Consider the following 18,963-nt stretch of genomic DNA (forward strand, 5'->3'; position numbering starts at 1 on the left):
ACATGATTAGACATGATTAGATCAAATTTAACAGGGAGGGTGAATAGTACATTTCTGTACACACAAACACAAGCTTTTTGTCAGGAATGCCACTGCGATCACTGATCCATCAATATAGAAAAGTGATGTAAAATTTTCGTAATTAGAAAAAAAAAAACATACTAACATCCAGGAAAACTCCCGATCATAGATATATGTGTATATGTGTATATCTCTGGGTTTGGATGGCCACAGTCCTCCACTGTACCTTGGTCCTGCATTCATTTCAAAAGAGCGCTACCCTGTACCAAGATGGCGGCGCTATTGACGCATTCCGTCCAATAGACAACAATAGGCCAGGCGACATCTAATGTATATATCTATGGCAATTCTGTGATTCACCATTAATGCTGAAAACAGAGATTTTGGAGCACAATTTGCTACCTTCTTTTCCAGGGACACCCATGCATATTTGGTAAGCAAGACAATGCAAAAACAACAATCTGCACACAGTACGGCTGAGGAGGAAGAGGATACAGGTACTGACTGCAGTCCCGACCTGTCTCCAATAGAGAATGTGACAAACATTTTGAAGCGCAAAATGAGACAACGAAGACCCCCTACTGTTCCCCACCGTAAGACTTGTTTGCAGGAAGAATGAGATAAAATTACACCTGAAACACCTCATCCCTTGGTGTCTTTAGTCTCTAAATGTCTTTTAAGTTTTGTGAAAAGGAATGGCAACATTACAAACTGGTAAATGCTTTACTGTTCCAACTTTTGTTGCAAGAACCAAAATTTTTATTTTATATTATTTTTATATTTGCATTGTTCATACTGTCAAAACTTTTTCTAGTTTGGGGTTGAAGTTATATATAAAACGTGTTATAAAATCTATGTAATGTATTATATAAGTTAGCATACTTTCTATAAATCATCATAATACAGTAAAATAAAATCTTATTTATTCAGATTAATAGATTTAATTTAAAAAAATCCATATTGTGAAGAAATGTTGCGTAAAAAACAATCTTACAAAAAAGTACTCAAATTATTAAAATCAAAACTAAAATAAAAATTTAAGACAAACAATTTAAAGATAAAAAAAATAAATGAAATAAATAGAGAAACACAAAAATTCCATAGTAAGACTTGTATCTGAAATTAAAATATATAAATACACACAACGACCACTTTATTAGGTACACCTTACTAGTACTAGGTTGGACCCCCTTTTCCCTTCAGAACTGCGCTAATCCTTCATGGCATAGATTCAACAAGGTACTGGAAATATTGCTCAGAGATTTTGCTCCATATTCACATGAGTGCACCATACTCAATTGGTACTAATGAGCCCAAAGTGTGCCAAGAAAATATCCCCCCACCACATACACCACCACCAGCCTAAACCATTGATACAAGACAGGATGGATCCATGCTGTCATGTTGTTGACGCCAAATTCTGATCCGACCATCCTAATGTCACAGCAGAAAACAAGACTCAGACCAGGCAGCGTTTTTTCCAATCTTTAATTTTCCAATTTTGATCAGTCTGTGTGAATTGTAGCCTCAGTTTCCTGTTCATAGCTGACAAGAGTGGGTCCTGGTGTGGTCTTTTGCTATTGTAGCCCATCCACCTCAAGGTTGGATGTGTTCAGAGATGCTCTACTGCAGACCTCGGTTGTAACAAGTAGTTATTTGAGTTCCTGTTGCCTTTCTATCAACTGGACCAGTCTGGCCATTCTCCTCTGACATCAACAAGGCATTTGCGCCCACAGAACTGCCTTTCACTGGATATTAGATTTTTTCAGACCGATCTCTCTAAACCCTAGAGATGGTTGTGCGTGAAAATCCCAGTAGATCAGCAGTTTCTGAAATTCTCTGACCAGCCCACCTGTCACCAACAACCATGCCACGTTCAAAGTCACTTAAATCCCCTATCTTCCCCATTCTGATGCTCAGTTTGAACTGCAGCAGATCATCTTGACCATGTCTTCATGCCTAAATGCATTGAGTTGCTGTCATGTGATTGGCTGATTAGAAATTTGCGTTAACAAGCAATTAGACAGGTGTTCCTAATAAAGTAGCCGCCGAGTGTATAAAAAAAATGCAGATATCAGTAAACACTAAATATATGTACATTTTCTGAAAACACTTTTCCATTTTATTATTTTTGGGTGAACTTTTGTTTTAGGTTGTTAAAAGAGCTCATATTTCCTTACACAATAATGCTAAAAGCATGCACAAATGGCCACTGAAACTGACCTTTTTTTCAGTTGTAAGTAAAAGATTTTTGTTAACGTTGTTGTTTTTGTAATTAATTACATTTCTACATAATGCTTACAATAAAGACATCACAAAGAGGCCTCCATCTGTCTTAGACATATATGTATTAATTAAGAGCGCTATAAAAGGAAAACTCATTACTGCTGCCCATTAGATGTAATTCTATGCTACATTGACCTTTCTTATTAACTGTGACATACTCAAGTGGTTTTTAGTGCAGCAGAGAAAAGCGTATTCGCAAGCAGTCCAAATGCCCAGCGCAAGCACAAAAAACAACCTGCTCCATTTTACAAAAGCTCACAAAAGCAGTGTGTGTTTGGCAGAACTGGCAGAAAGACACGATTAACATGGCAGAAACTCAATCGAAACAAAAAATGCTTCGAATAAATCAGAGAAAGTAGGACAACCTTAAAATGTTTCTGAGACGATGAGTCACTTTGGGAAAAATAACCTTAAAGATAAAGGTGTCATTTCATCTTATTTTAACTATAAAACCGGTGATTCCAGCTGTAGTTTGGACACAATCAACACTCAAACACTGTAGTTGTTCCAGAGACTGGGAGAGTTTGATTTGTGTTATCAAGATCTTGAGAAGAGTCAGTTGTCTGTTACCAAATCAAATGCACTTTACATTGACTTCCAAAAGGATGAGAATTCGCATATTAAAATAATATGGTAAAACTGAAGCTGCTGTTACTGTTCTTAATCCTGTGTTTACAAGTGCAGTGGAGGAACTGAAATTCACAGAAGCTAATGAACGTTTGGTTTTAGCCCTGTGTTACAAGCAGTAAACTAATCAAAACACCTTGGGGTCCCTAGCCAATCAGAGCAGAGTAGAGTCATCTGATGAATCACAACAAACTGTGTCATTTGACCAATCAGAGCATTGTAGGGCCATCTGACCAATCACAACTGATTGGGCCATCTGACCAATCAGACTATAATAGGGTCATCCAAACCAATCACAAATAACCGGGCCATGTGGCCAACCACAATAAATGGGGCCATCTGACTAATAAGAGAAGAAGATTTATAACCTGATCATTCACAATAGACTGGACCATCAGGTCAGTAAGAGAAGAGCGGGGCTATTTGTGAACATTCACAACAAATTGCATGTGCCATCTAACTAACCAAAGCAGAGCAGAGCAGAGAGTCATCTAAACCAATCAAAACAGACTGGGCTATGTGACCAATCACAAAAGACTAGGAAATCTGACCAATCAGAGAACTGTAATGTTATCAAAACCAATCAAAACAGACTGGGCCATGTGACCAATCACAACAGGCTATGCAATCTGACCAATCAGAAAACAGAAGAGTCATCTACACCTATCAAAACAGACTGAGCCATGTGACCAATCACAAAAGACTGGGCCATCTGACCAATCAGAGAAGATTGGGGCTAACTGACCAGTTACAGCAAATAATTATAATAATTATAATTTCTTACATTTATATATCGCTTTTCTGGGCATTCAAAGCGCTCGGCTTAACAACTCATCCGAAAGACGGTGCTCACTGAGCAGTATAGAGTCCCCGTCACAATACTGAGGCATTAGGGCTCACACAGACTGCAGGTTGGGCGCCCCCTGCTGGCCTCACTAACACCACTTCCGGCAGCAACCTAGCTTTTCTATGTGTTCTCCCATCCAGGTACTGACCGGGCGCAGCCCAGCTTAGCTTCAGTGGGCGACCATGTGGGAGTTGCAGAGAGTTAGCTGCCAGCTAAATAGGGTCATCTAAACCAATCACAACTGACCGGGTAATCTGACCAATCTGAGAACTGTAGGGTTATCTAAACCAATCAAAACTGACTGGGCCATGTGGCCAATCACAACAGGCTGGGCCATCTGACCAGTCAGAGAGGATTGGTGCTAACTGACCAGTCACAGCAAAGCAGGGTCATCTAAACCACTCACAACAGACTGGGCCACATGATCAAGCAAAGTAGAGTCATCTAAACAAATCACAACAGACTAGGCAATCTGACCAATCAGAAAACAATAGGGTCATCTAAACCAATAAAAACAGACTGATCCATGTGGCCATTTACATCAGACCGGGCCATCTGATCAATCAAAGCAGAGGTAAAAGCATCTAACCTGATCAACACATATTGAGTCATGTGACCAATCACAACAGACTGGGCCATCTGACAAATCAGGGAAGATGAGGGCTAACTGACCAGTCCCAGCAAAGTAGAGTCATTTAAACCAATCAGAACAGACTGAGCCAAGTGGCCAATCACAACAGATTTGGCAATCTGACCAATAAGAGAACAATAGGGTAATCTAAATCAAATAAAACAGACTGGGCCATCTGAGCAATCAAAGTAGAGTAAGGTCATCTAAAGTGATCACAACATACTGGGTCATGGGACTAATCACAACATGGGACCAGTGGCGTAGCGCAAAATGCGGAGGCCCCCCTGCAGGGATCGCTGACGGGGCCCCCTGATGAAGTGGGGGGGGGGGGGGGGGTACGTCATACGTCAATTTGCATATCACTGACGTCATCACGTTCTACCGTTTCTGTTTAACAGCCTATGGTTAATAAAGGGGTATTTATAATTGCACTACACTTTATATAAGCATGTTTATTTAACTAAATTTATTGCTGTTTAAATACAGTATGTCATTATAGATGTGTAGTGAATGTGCAGTAATCTCTCATATGTAATAAACTCAGACAAGTTCAGAAACTGTCACTAAAATATCTGTGATTGTGAACAAGAAAAGAATAAATGGTCCAATTAAATTGTTAAAATAAAGTAGAAAAGGATCGGTTTGACTGTACAAGGGAAATACCTTCACACTGCCTGTGCTAAGTCATTTGTCGTCGGTACGCAGAGGGGTGATCTGCTCTCGGGCTGCAGGTGGGAGAGGCTGCTGTACGAGGACTGACTGGGCCGCCTGTCAGTGCTGTGAGGCGGGGGAGGGGCCGGCGGCATCACACGCAGCTCGTTGAGAAGAGTAGGGACGGTACAATATGGACAAATGACAATCTAAAATAATCCCCAATAACACACAAAAAAGTCGCTAGATTTGTCGCTAGGGGGGTCTGAAAAGTCGCTAAATCTAGTGACAAAGGTGCTAAGTTGGCAACACTGGCGGCAAGCAATCAGAATGAAGTAGTCCACCGCTTGAGAGGTATTCAGAGAACACAGACCTGTGAACTTTGGTACCGACCACAGTTGTTCCCAAGAGTTTGATTATTGCGGTTGCCGGATTTTCAATTATTGAAAATTGCGACGACGGGGGGCCCCCTAATCACGCGGCCCCCCCCCGCGGTGCGTGCCCTGCAGGCCGTCCGCTACGCCACTGCATGGGACCAATCACAACATACTGGACCATCAAAACAATAAAAATAGGGATATTTGTAACAATTCACAACACACTAGATCATCTGACCAATCAGAGAGGATTGGTGCTAACTGAACAGTCACAGTAAAGTATGGTCAACTAAACCAATCACCACAGACTGGGCCAAGTGGCCAATCACATCAGACTGAGCAATCAGAAACCAGTAGGTTTATTTAAATCAATCACAATAAACTGGAACAAATGGCCAATTACAACAGACTGGGCCATCTGACCAAACAGAGCAGGGTATGCTCCAAGCTACAAACCCTTCCAAACACTGCTGATGCTCCAGTGTATATAAAAATGTGAGGACAACTTGGATAATTGTTAAAAATGTTATAGGTGACCAACAAAACACAGTCAGGAATCACATCAATGGCCTATTCGAGCCACTTTCAAAGCAGTATGTTCATTCAGCCACTGTATATTCAGCCACTGTTCATTCTGAGGAAAAAAGCACCAACAAAAGACAGCCAACTAGTGGTTTTCAATCCAAAAAGAGTGGCTGTTTAAATATCACAATGATTTAGTAGAACAGGACAAAAGGTTTAATTGGATGAGACAGAAACGATCCTGCAATTCTGCTGCAAAGCCAGTTATATTTCATTGGCCTTTCCATTTGCAGTCAAAGATATCTGTAAAGGTTAAATCACAAATCAAACTGACCATTCATCTAAAACCAGCCCCGCAATACAATGGACAAACACTTATTCAATAAAAAAACACTCAAATATCAGAGGAGTTGCGGACAAACAGGGAAATCAATACGATGAAGATACCCAGAAAATGCTGAAATAAATTGCCCCGGGGACTATTGAGCGAAACTCGTTTTATTCCATCCTACAGTTTATTTGATTTTTCATTTTTATCAAGGGGCTTTAAAGTGAGAGGAGTGGGAAGTCACAGCTGACTGATAAGAGCAAATCTCTGACCATATGTACCATAGATTGTACCTTTAACAAACTATGTTTGTCATATACTTTTTGACTTTGTCATATACTTTTTGTCATATACTTTATGACTGTTTGTCATATTTGTCATATACTGTCATGCATGAAAAGACACAAACTTCTCAGAAATAAGTGGTCTCTCATTAATTGGGTCACACTAGGGTCAAATTGCTCAGAAAGAACAAAAAGGTCAAAATAAAATAAAATAAAATAAAATAAAAAACAAAATACATAAAGATGATCACAATTTATAACCATATTTAGAAATATTCAATTCAATTCAATTGAATTCAGCTTTATTTGTATGGCGCTTTTACAATGTAGATTGTGTCAAAGCAGCTTCACATAAATGGTCATAGTAACTGGATCAGGGTAGTTCAGTTTTTAGTGTTTAAGTTCAGTTTAGCTGAACTAAATAATGCAAAATATCTACCAGTATTCCTAAAAATAAACATGATTTTTAAAAACAATCCCAGCAATAAGAACTGAAAAAAAAAATAAGAATATAAAATACAAGCGTGAAACAAAAAAAGTTAATAATAAATATTAAATAATAATAAATTGAAATTACAGTGACACTTGATGGGGTGTTCATAAGACTACCATAAAAACATTTATAATCATGATGACACAAGTCATGAATGTGAATGAGATTTTATGTAAGCTTATAATAACAGTCATTAAATGTCACAGTTAGTTATAACATTTTAAATGCAAAAAGATGAAGAAGATACATATGTATGTATGTATGTATGTATAGATGTATGTATGTATGTATGTATGTATGGATGGATGGATGTATGGATGTATGTATGCATGTATGCATATATATATATATATATATATATATATATATATATATATATATATATATATATATATATATATATATATATATATATATATATATGTATATATATATATATATATATTTAAAGTCAGAATTATTAGCCCCATTTTGATTTTTTTTTTTCTCTTTCAATTATTTCCCAAATAATTTTTAACAGAGCAAGGACATTTTCACAGTATGTCTGATAATATTTTTTCTTCTAGAGAAAGTCTTATTTGTTTCATTTTGTCTACATTGAAGGCAGTTATTAATTTAAAAAAAACATTTTTGGGACAAAATTATTAGCCCCTTTAAGCTATTTTTTTTCGATAATCTACAGAACAAACCATCATTAAACAATAACTTGCCTAATTACCCTAACCTGCCTAGTTCACCTTATTAACCTAGTTAAGCCTTTAAATGTCACTTAAGCTGTATAGAAGCGTATTGAAAAATATCTAGTAAAATATTATTTACTGTCATCATGACAAAGATAAAATAAATCAGTTATTAGAAATGAGTTATTAAAACTATTATGTTTAAAAATGTGCTGAAATAATCTTCCCACAGAATTTGGGGAAAAAAATAAACAGGGGCCCTAATAATTCAGGGGGGCTAATAATTCTGACTTCAACTCTATATACTGCAGAGCTGTCACACAGCAACACTTACTGTATATGCATGCTTTTATTGCTCAGGGGTGGAAAAGCATTTCAATATTTCAATTTATAAAAGCATAATTAGACTGTGGCGGTTACGCACACTGAACAATATTACTCTGGGCTTTGAGAGAAGACAAATATTGCAGTGCATTAAAGCCCAGGTCCACACGTCTGAACATGTCAGAAGATCAGAAAAGTGTGTCACGACACATCAACTCAATCAAACGCCACCAGCTCCAGCAGGACAGCAGCACTGAGTGAAAACTGACTGTTTAAGACAAGGGATCCTGGGGATTTACAGCATGATGCGTGTTGGCAAGAACATTGACTGAACAACATCTCTGAATCCTGAACATGTGAACACAAAATCGACTTGTCTGTTTCTCAAAAAAATGCTGTAGAGACTAATATAGAGTTGGGGAGAATAAAGAAAATGTGGTCATATTTTAATAAAAGAAAATAAAAACTAAAGAAAATACAATGCAATGCAATGCAATAAAATAAAATAAAATAAAATAATAAAATAAAATAAAATAAAATAAAATAAAATAAAATAAAATAAAATAAAATAAAACAAAACAAAACAAAACAAAAACCAAACAAAATAAAGTAAAATAAAATAAAATGCAGTGGGTTTCCTCCGGGTGCTCCGGTTTCCCCCACAGTTCAAACACATGCGCTATAGGTGACTTGAATAAACTAAACTGGACGTAGCGTATGTGTGCGTACAGTATGCATGTTTCCCAGTACTGGGTTGCGGCTGGAATGGCATTTGTTGGGTAAAACATATGCTGGATAAGTTAGCGGTTCATTCCGCTGTGGTGACCCCTGATTATTAAAGAGACTGAGTCGAATGTAAATAAATGAAAATGAAAAACTAAAATAAAACGAAATTAAATTAAATGAAACAAGTAATAAATAATAAATAAATAAATTAACTATGAGTTAATTAATAGCTTTGAAATAAATAAATAAAAATGCAAAAGAAATGCTTATATATATATATATATATATATATATATATATATATATATATATATATATATATATATATATATATATATATATATAATTTTTATTTATTTTTTTATTGTAAATATTTCACATGTAGTTTTTGGCTCCTTGATAAATTAAAATAATTTGGCTGCTTAATTAATTAAAACAAAAAAGACTAGTGATTTGGCGAATGAGAAACATTTCTTTGTACTATCAATTCTGCTGCCTTGACCTTCAAATTTTGGGCTAAACAAGGCTTAAAATAAAATGAAAATATTTTTATTATGCAAGCATGCATTAATATGATAAAATGTGACATTATACATTTACACATTTAATGTTACAAAGACTTTTAAATTATATTTTCTCTTAGTCAAAAAATCTTTAAAAATCATCACAATTGCCACCAGAATGAAATTAAACAGAAAAAGCTATTATCAACACTTTCAAAAATAAAATAATAATAATAATAATAAAAATTCAGCATTTCATAACAGTTCAAATATATATTTAAATATAAAATCTGTTCATTTAAATCTAAATAATATTTCAAAAAACAATTTATTTTTACATTCAATTATTGCAAAATCAGGATCTAAGCAAGTCAAACTTGCATATCTGAGGACAATCGGGTTTACATGAACGTGTGTTTCTAACTTGAGCATCTGTCTAGGTCAAACTGCTGTGCAAACAAGGTCAAGAACAAAGTCTAATTAAAATCACATTAATTTTAACTAATTTACCAGCGAGCATCCAGGCGGAGATCAGAAGCAGCCTTATGTGTTATGATATTTCATCATACGTCCGTTGATATGTTGTCTCTGTATTACACAACCCTTCAGTCTCACCTGACTGCGCTTAGTGAACTTAGGACCCACAGGTTCAGGAGGTTCCGCTACTAATGAGACAGATGACAACAGCAGTTAAGCAAGCTTAGAGTGTATTAGAACAACTTAAGAGCTGATTTCAGAATTGTTCTGTGTGTAAGAAATTTAACAACATGATGCTTATGTTTAAAAAGTGTGCATCACAAACAAGTTGGCATTTAAAGAGCGATGCATCACGTCTAATATTTTTGCATTGAAAAAAATTCAGTTGAATTCCTATAAGTCAGTTTCTAAGTCAATAGAAACTGAGCTTAACCTGACAATTAAAGCAATAAAAAAGTCATCACATTTTTCCATTGCATTGTCAAGCTATTCTCTTATGCACAAGTTTTCCCGCTTGAAAGGAAGACACATCATCAAGGAAGTTTTAACTGGATTCCACTCATCCATTTATTGCATCATAAATGCAGCAGAAAGGCAGGTAAAAAGTATAAAGGTGGAAAGTTGAAAGTAGAAAGGTGAAAAACCTTCAAAATAAACAAAAATACAACATATGTAATTAAATTGCAAATAAACATATATATTAGGGATGTAACGGTATTGTAAATACCGTCATACCGCAATATTAATTTTTTTCGATATTACCGAAGTCGCATGACTCGGTAAAACTATAGGTCTTCTGAGAAAATTTGCTCAGGCGAATGAAGCGAACGGGAGGTAACGAAAACTACAATTGCCATCAGCCCATGCTTGTCCATCATCCCTTGCGGTCTGTTGTTGCTACAGATCCAGTAATGCGGAAATGGAGTGTGCTGCTAGAAGCGGGGATGAAAAGAGCTGGAAAACTCTAAAGCAGGTCGCACACCAGAAGCGCCGCTCGGCGCCGCGACACGGCGCGTACATGCCAGATTAAAGTATCGCACACCAGACGCGCACATTCGAATGATATTTAACATGAAACTAATCAGATGGCGCTCTGTGGCGCGACTGAAAAATGAACTGCGTCCTGAGCCGTCGCCGGGCGCCGCCGACAGCCGCCGACTTGCGGCGCCGGTGTGTGTATCCTGATAGAAACCTATAATTAGAATTCTAAAATACGTGGCGCTGCGCGGCGCACCGCCGAGCGTCGCTTCTGGTGTGCGACCTGCTTTACACGCACAGTTCAGTCCTGCATTATCTCCGTGTAAGTTCAGACTTCGCAAGTTTGATCAAGGCTGCAGTCTCTTCTTCTCAGTTTGATATGGAAAAGCAGATTATACCGAGGACACGGGTAAATCTTCAAAGGGAACAGTGTACTTTATAACTTCATTCACATCACCCTGGCTACCTTGTTTCACTTTCTCAACAATAAAATGTAAACATGATTTAAGGAACTGCCTATTTTCATTTTAATATTAGCAACTTAGACAGCAGAAATGTTGAGGCGCCGTGCTGCATGAGCGTCATCACTGTGTGGATATTTATAACAAAACGGAGCCGATAACAACTGCCTCCTTTCAATTTCAGTGAAAATACGAAACACAGCCTCTCTTTTGCTGAGTATCAGTTTTAAGAATCGATAATGGCCATTTTAAAAGTATAACATACAATAAGTTTTTACATTATAGGAAATAAAGGCGATCAGTCAATATACAGAATGTACGTGGTTACATTAATCATTAACTTATCTTTGCGCTCAGCCAAAACACGTTACCTGAGAACAAGTAATAGATTCCAATGCCCAAAGTCAGGGAATATGTCGTTAGATAAAGACAACAAGATAAATGAAATATCCCGTTTAATAAATATAGTGAGATTAGATCCAGCGGGAGATGCTTGATGAGAAGTCCGACTAGCAGAGCTCTCATCTGGGTAGATGGGCTGAGTGTGATTAAATGTTGAATGTGATGAGTTTTCAACAATACTAAATTGAAACTTTATTTTTTTACATGGTTTAATAATTTTTTTTTTATTAAAATTGAAGTTCCTGTTTCAAAGCTTACAGATAGATGGCTAATTTGTATGTCATTGACACTTTTGGCACTTTTTTGGAGTATTTTCATAAGTTTTGTTTTTTCCTGTAAATGATTCAATAAATACCGTACCGTGACATTCATACCGAGGTATTACCGTACCGCGAAATTCTGATACCGTTACATCCCTAATATATATATATACAAACATTTGTGAATTTTGTCAGATTTTCCACACAGTATTTTCAAATATTATACTGAATTATCGCTTGTTAAAGCACAATCAACAGTACAGTTTATTACTGAACTTAAATATTTAGTTTTAAGACATAAATGAAATGCGATTCATTTTGCTACTGCAGCAATCAGCTTATGTGCACGTGATCTGCTCATGCATGCATATGAATCACGGAGGAAAATTAACATATTAACACCAGTCAGATAGCACTCAAATGATGATTAAAATAACCAAAACTATACATTTCTGCTTCATAACATCTTCTAGTTTGCAAATAACTATTTGTATCTTGAAATAATTAAGCAGCGGGCAGATAAGCACTGTAGGAGCAACTTTTTCCTCTGTGCCGAAATTGAACTCAGATTCACGGTTGATTTACCCTCAAATACTGACATGACAGTCACGATTTTCATGCAATAACCAAAGTAAAGTTCTCACCGGCTGCCACTCCGGGACTTGATGATGGTTTTTTAACTGTTGTGCACTTTCTTTTGCTCAATTTTGGCGGAGATTCAGCTTTGGCGGAGATTCTGTTCAGGTTAGGTTTCAGTTTCCTTTTTTCCTTACGTGAATGCCGAACTACTGCATGTCCTTCCGCCTCTCCCTCCAACTGGCGGATGGATTTTTTTTTCTCCTTCTATATTAGTTTGACTTGACATGCATATTGTATCTAATCGCATTATTATAATCAAAAATCTGATTGTACTTATTGTTTTAATTAAATGTTTTATCATATATGAAATTGCAACTTATTTGTGCATGGTGAATCCTGAAGTAACTGCTTTATATGTGTCTGTAATGTATCATACCGTTGGCTAAGCATCATAACATATTGGTTTCTGAAATGGACATCAAAAGTACAAACTGAAGCTCACCTAAACTTTGGGTTAACAATGCAAGAATTGAATTCTCTCAACATTAAGTTTAATGACTGAGGTAAATCAAACACCTAATATCATACCAAAGCTACAGAACTGGAAAAAGCAGTGGGAATTACAAGTTGAATTGTTCTTTTCCTGACAAACAATTCACAGGTTTTCTGATGGTTAGAATTGAAGCAGTAACTTCGAACCCCTGGCCTGCTTAGCATATTTGTGTTTTCATTTGCAGCCTTAATTAGCATGAAGTGAATTAGCAGCTTATTCATTTCAAAGGTTCTGGCAACCCAGCAGTTCACAGAGACTATACATGGCTTGTAAATCTATGCCGGCTTTGTTCTTGAACTGTATATGCTTCACGCAGAGCTGATCATTAATAAAGAGCTTATATAATGAGCAATGCAAAAAGAGTTCACGTACATTAAAAACACACTGTAACTTTAGGAACTGAAAACTTCATCCACAGCATAAAAAAAAAAAATTAAATTAATTAAATTAATTAAAAATTAACTAAAATTATTTATTACATACACGATCATACTGTACACAGCAAGATATGCAGTGAAATGCTTATAGAAATGCTTGTGACTTTAATATATAACCAAATAATATTAAGAGTCTAAATTAGGGAACATAAGTAAAAACACAGATAGTTTTAGATATAAAAATATAAGGACTAATATAAATATTTAAAACTTCAGACATTAAGGAAGGCTGCAGGTCTTAAAAAGTATTAAAAGTTGATAAATTACTTATAAGAAAATGAAGCCTCTTAAAAGGTAATTAAAAGTCTTAATCACATTTTTAGGAGGTCCAACATTTTGTTCATGCGTTGTCCACACTGAACCAAGCCAATGCTGAGGAATACTGTTACTACCATCGATAACCAAGTTTACTAAAAACACAAAGTTTAAGCAAAACAAAAAGTTAAATCCAATTGTTTAGATTAACATGAGAGTGTTTGTATAAAAACGTTTTAGGACTCTAATAATCAATATTCTCTTGATAATGAACACTTGAAAAGGGTATTTTGCTTCACTTTAAATATGAATTGGATTGGCGGCTGGCATTTAGTGGCTAAATGTTGTCCGGCTATCAGTGTCTGGCCTCTGAGGGCATGTGTGTGTGTGTGTGTGTGTGTGAAATATAGCTGAGGATAGGGTTTACACAAGCGCTCACACAGCTTACGTCTCAGAAAGCGTCGGCGCCTTGTGGACTCGCTGATAAGAGTCGCCATCAGCTCCGCTTTGTGCTAGAAAACACACACTGGAGTCAGTGAAGAAGAAGAAGAAAAGTCTATTACGCTCAATAGCTTCCCATTCAAAGGCTAAGAGACAGACAGAAAGATAGAAAGGGCAATAAAAAAATGGGGGATACTGTACTGTCCTGCAAGCAAATTGATTTTTCTCTCTGCAATATGGGACGTTGATGTGACTCCGGTTTGACAGACTGTGAGTTTACAATTATTTTGATCATCTTTGACTTGGAAAGACCAGTGTAGATGTTTGGCTGTTGTCTGTTACTATTATTAGAAAGTCAAAGGAATGCAGTCATAATCAAACTAAATTAAACTAACATATATAATTGATCAAATTCAATAATTAGCCTTGAGGTGCTAGCTTAAAATAATATCATTTGACAACTGCACAAATCTAAAATCCGATTAAAAACCACTGCCATAACTGCCATCATCTGTGTGAAAACAATAAACTAATTAATATAGAATACAAATATTTATTTAAAAAAAAAAAAAAGGTTACACTGTGGCTCAGTGGTTAGCACTGTCGCCTCTTAGCAAGGTCTCCCCGTATTCGCGTGGGTTTCCTCTAGGTGCTCCGGTTTCCCCCACAGGCCAAAGACCTGCGCTATAGGTGAATTGTATATAATAAATTTGCCGTAGTCTATGAGTGTGTATGGGTGTTTCCTAGTACTGGGTTGCAGCTGGAAGGGCATCCGCGGTATAAAACATATAATGCATAAGTTGAAGGTTCATTCTGCTGTGGCGACCCCTGATGAATAAAAGGACTAAGCGGAAAGAAAATGAAAATAAAAAAACTTAAGCTTATGTCGTTGACTTAAACAAATAAATCCCATCTGAATCTAAACAAAAATTAAATTAAATAAATCTAATTGAATATTTTGTAAATTTAATAAAATATTAAATCTAGTTAGTTTAATTTAATAAAAGATAATGCAGTGACCTTCGACTGAGCCTTGTAACTATTGAACTGAACTAAACACAATTCACAAATAAAAAACAAAAACATAACAAAACAATAAATAAATACCTAACTAAAAACAATTCACAAAACAAACACAAAACATAAAAAACTACAAAAATGAAAAAAATATATATTACAATAAATAAATACTGAAGTAAACACAATTAACAAAACAAAAGAAAGAAAAAACAACAACAACAACAACACCAAAAAGACAAAAAGACAACAAAACAAAAACAAGAAACTAACACAAAACCAAAACAGACCAAAGATACAAAATAAAAGCTAAAAAAATAAAAATTAAAACAAAACAAAACGAAACCACAAAAAACTGCAACAAATCAAAACAAATAAACAACAAAAAAACAAAACAAAAATTTGAAAACTAACAAAACAAAACAAAATCAATAAATACTGAACTAAACACAATTCACAACAAAAACAAAAGACAACAAAACAAAAACAAAACTAAACAAAAAAACAACAAAAACTAATAACAAAACAAAAAAATCACAACCGAAAAACATTAACAAAATGCAAACAAAAAAACATAACAAAAAAACAACAAATTAAAACAAAAACACAAAACAAAAACACAAAAACCAGACCAAGAACACAAAACACACAAAAAAACACAAAAAAAACAGCAAAACACAACCTAAAACAACAAAGTAACAACAACAAAAACGAAACAGAAACAAAACGTGTATACATTTTTCATTTTAAAATAAAAACTAAACGAAAATCTAAGTCAAAATGTTGCTTAAGGAAGTGAAGGAATACACAGAGGACTGTGATGTGAGAACAACAGCACAACTGAAAAAGAGATTGCCAGATCTGTGCGCATGGAGATTACAGACAGATAAATGAAAAAGGCAGCTGATTTCCCTGCGGCACTGAAGCAGAAGTGTTGACGGACTGTGACCCCGCCATCTCAAACTCATCACAACCCACAGAAATATAAGAGCAAATGTTATGAAGCGGCTCTCTGTGAATAAAATGTGCATCCATTACATGCATTAAACACAGTCTATTTCGAACACACACATTTAATACACCTCTTCATTTTTATAGCTCTATGTTTATAGACAGACAAGCTGTGATGCCTTGAAAAAAAACACAACACTGAGTGCAAAGTGATCTCTATAAATACAGTAATGGCCAGGCAGTCAGATTATAATCCACACCTAAAAGTCCTGTGATATTAAAATAATGTCGTTTTTTAGAATTTTTTTAGATGTTAGTACTAGTTTGTTTGTCTTAAGTATGTCTTTTTTAAAATATAAAAAATAAAGCTGCGTTCACTCAAGAGTTTGAGCTTGCAAAATTCTGTCATACGGGGCTGTGAAGAGGCGGGATTATACAAGATGATTAGACATAAAAAAAAAAGTAAGCAATTGCTCCATCTTTTACATATCTGTACAGAGAGGTCATGTTTTGATCTTTAGTTGGTCTCACACAATCACGTGATGCAAGTTCGCAGGTCAGAGTTCACCAAACTTGAACTTTGCCATGCAGCGAACTGTGAAACTTGTCGCACGAGCTTGTGTTTCCGGTCTGATGCATTCGGGTGTGTATGAATGGAAGTCTATGGGAAGAAAAGTCCAGTGTCATGCATGGCTTAAACCTAATATGAACATCCAATGTTTGCGGAATAAAATAAATAAATAAATAAATAAATAAATGAATAAATAAATAAATAAATAAATGAAATAAACCTTTAGAACAAAACAAACACCATCATTTTACTCAAACCCATACCTAATAAATCCAGTAAATCCAGAAAATGTTCAATTGGTCTCTTAATGTTATTAACAGCTATATATTTGCAAATCTTCAAAAGTGTACCATCCAATCTATCATTTGTATATCTTCTGAATGTACATTTAAATTGAATAATTTTGGTATGTGTGTATATTAGATTCCAAATCTGGAATTAATTTACCAAAAACTTAAGATCACACTGCAAAATTTTGTACACCCAAATTAATATTCATGCATTCAATTTCTTTCAGTTTGGTCCCTTTATTTATCAGGGTGTTCTCCAGAGATCGCTGGTTTCCACTAGAACTATGAACTACACTTCCGCATTGCTCCTGGACTACATTTTCATAAATGCACTTCCTCCAGACACGCACGCCTGCTCATTCATCTAACCTGATTACAATCACCAGCTGAACCTCGTCACAGATTGATATCACAACACTTATAAGCCACTCATGAACCATCCAGTTTGCCGAGTCTTGTTTACCTAGTGTGACATTACAACGCGTTTCCCTGTCTTGTTTCTCCGTGTTTGAACCAAACCTCGTATCCTTGTTATCCTGTTTAGCCGCCTGCTTTACGACCTATAGCCTATACTTTGATTACGATTCTGGATTGTCCACACATACCCGTTTGCACCTGTATGACCACTGCTTGCCTGACAAAGAATAAACCTGCATATTGGATCTTACCTCAAGTTGTATTTGTCACTCCCTCCCCCGGTCGTTACACAGGGGTTCCCACAGGGGAATGAACGGCCACTTTTTTAGGCACACCTTACTAGTACTGGGTCGGACCCCCTTTTGCCTTCAGAACTGCCTTAATCCTTGGTGGCAAAGATTCAGCAAGGTACTGGAAATATTTCCCAGAGATTTTGCTCCATATTGACATGATAGTATCACACAATTGCTGCAGATTTGTCGGCTGCACATCCATGATGTGAATCTCATATTCCACCATATCCCAAAGGTGCTCTATTGGATTGAGATCTGGTGACTGTGGAGGCCATTTGAGTACAGTGAACTCATTGTCATGTTCAAGAAACCAGTCTGAGATGATTAACGCTTTATGACATGGTGTGTTATCCTGCTGGAAGTAGCCATCAGGAAATGAGTACACTGTGGTCATAAAGGGACATGGTCAGCAACAATACTCAGGTAGGCTGTGGCGTTGACTCAATGCTCAATTGGTACTAATAGACCCAAAGTGTGCCAAGAAAATATCCCAACACCATTACACCACCACCACCAGCCTGAACCATTGATACAAGGCAGGATGGATCCATTCTTTCATATTGTTGATGCCAAATTCTGACTCGACCATCTAAATGTTGCAGCAGAAATGGAGACTCATCAGAGCAGGCAACAATTCTCCAATCTTCTATTGTCAAAGTTTGGTGACCCTGTGTGAACTGTAGCCTCAGTTTCCTGTTCTTAGCTGACAGGAGCAGCACCCCGTGTGGGCTTTTGGCTGACTAGAAACTTGCGTTAATGAACAGTTGGACAGGTGTACCTAATAAATAACCACTATGACTGGCGAGTGTAGTTTGGCGCAATATATCGTACAAAAAAAGAATAAAAAACTATATCGTGACAGGCCTATGTCTGTTTATTTCTGTGTTTTGTTTTCACATGTGCCTAGCTCCATGTGTTCATATTTGCATCAAGCGACCCCTTTATTCGGTTTCCCACTGTTTTCTAATGATCATAAGTTTCACCTGCTGTGTCACCCCTGTTTGTGATTTGTGTAATAATGTCCTGTTCATTTGCACTCCTATGTTTTTTTCAGTCCTCTGTCCGGTATTGAAAGGTCATGAATTGTCATAAGCAGTGGCGTAGTGGACGGGCCCGCAGGGCACGCACCGTGGGGTATAATTGATATATTCAGTAATATATTCAATAATTGAAAATCAGGCAACCGCAATAATCAAACTCTTGGGAACAACTGTGGTCGGAAAAAAAGTTCACAGGTCTGTGTTCTCTGAACACCTCTCAAGCGACTACTTCCTTCTGATT

At 36.3% G+C, this 18,963-nt stretch overlaps 2 protein-coding genes across 10 annotated transcripts in view; one reads left to right on the forward strand and one right to left on the reverse strand.

Annotated features, from left to right (window-relative positions):
- Positions 1-5,294, forward strand: part of nav1b (neuron navigator 1b) — a 947,042-nt gene extending 941,748 nt beyond the window's left edge. Inside the window, exon 9 of the mRNA XM_087258124.1 lies at positions 4,669-5,294. The gene's annotated coding sequence lies outside the window, so the exon portion shown is untranslated. The remainder of the gene's footprint in view (positions 1-4,668) is intronic.
- Positions 1-18,963, reverse strand: part of slc12a5a (solute carrier family 12 member 5a) — a 2,560,186-nt gene that overhangs the window by 1,701,144 nt on the left and 840,079 nt on the right. The window lies entirely within an intron of this gene.

Source organism: Danio rerio, chromosome 6, assembly GCF_052040795.2.
Source record: "Danio rerio strain M-AB ecotype USA chromosome 6, GRCz13ab, whole genome shotgun sequence".
Classification (NCBI taxonomy): Eukaryota; Metazoa; Chordata; class Actinopteri; order Cypriniformes; family Danionidae; genus Danio; species Danio rerio.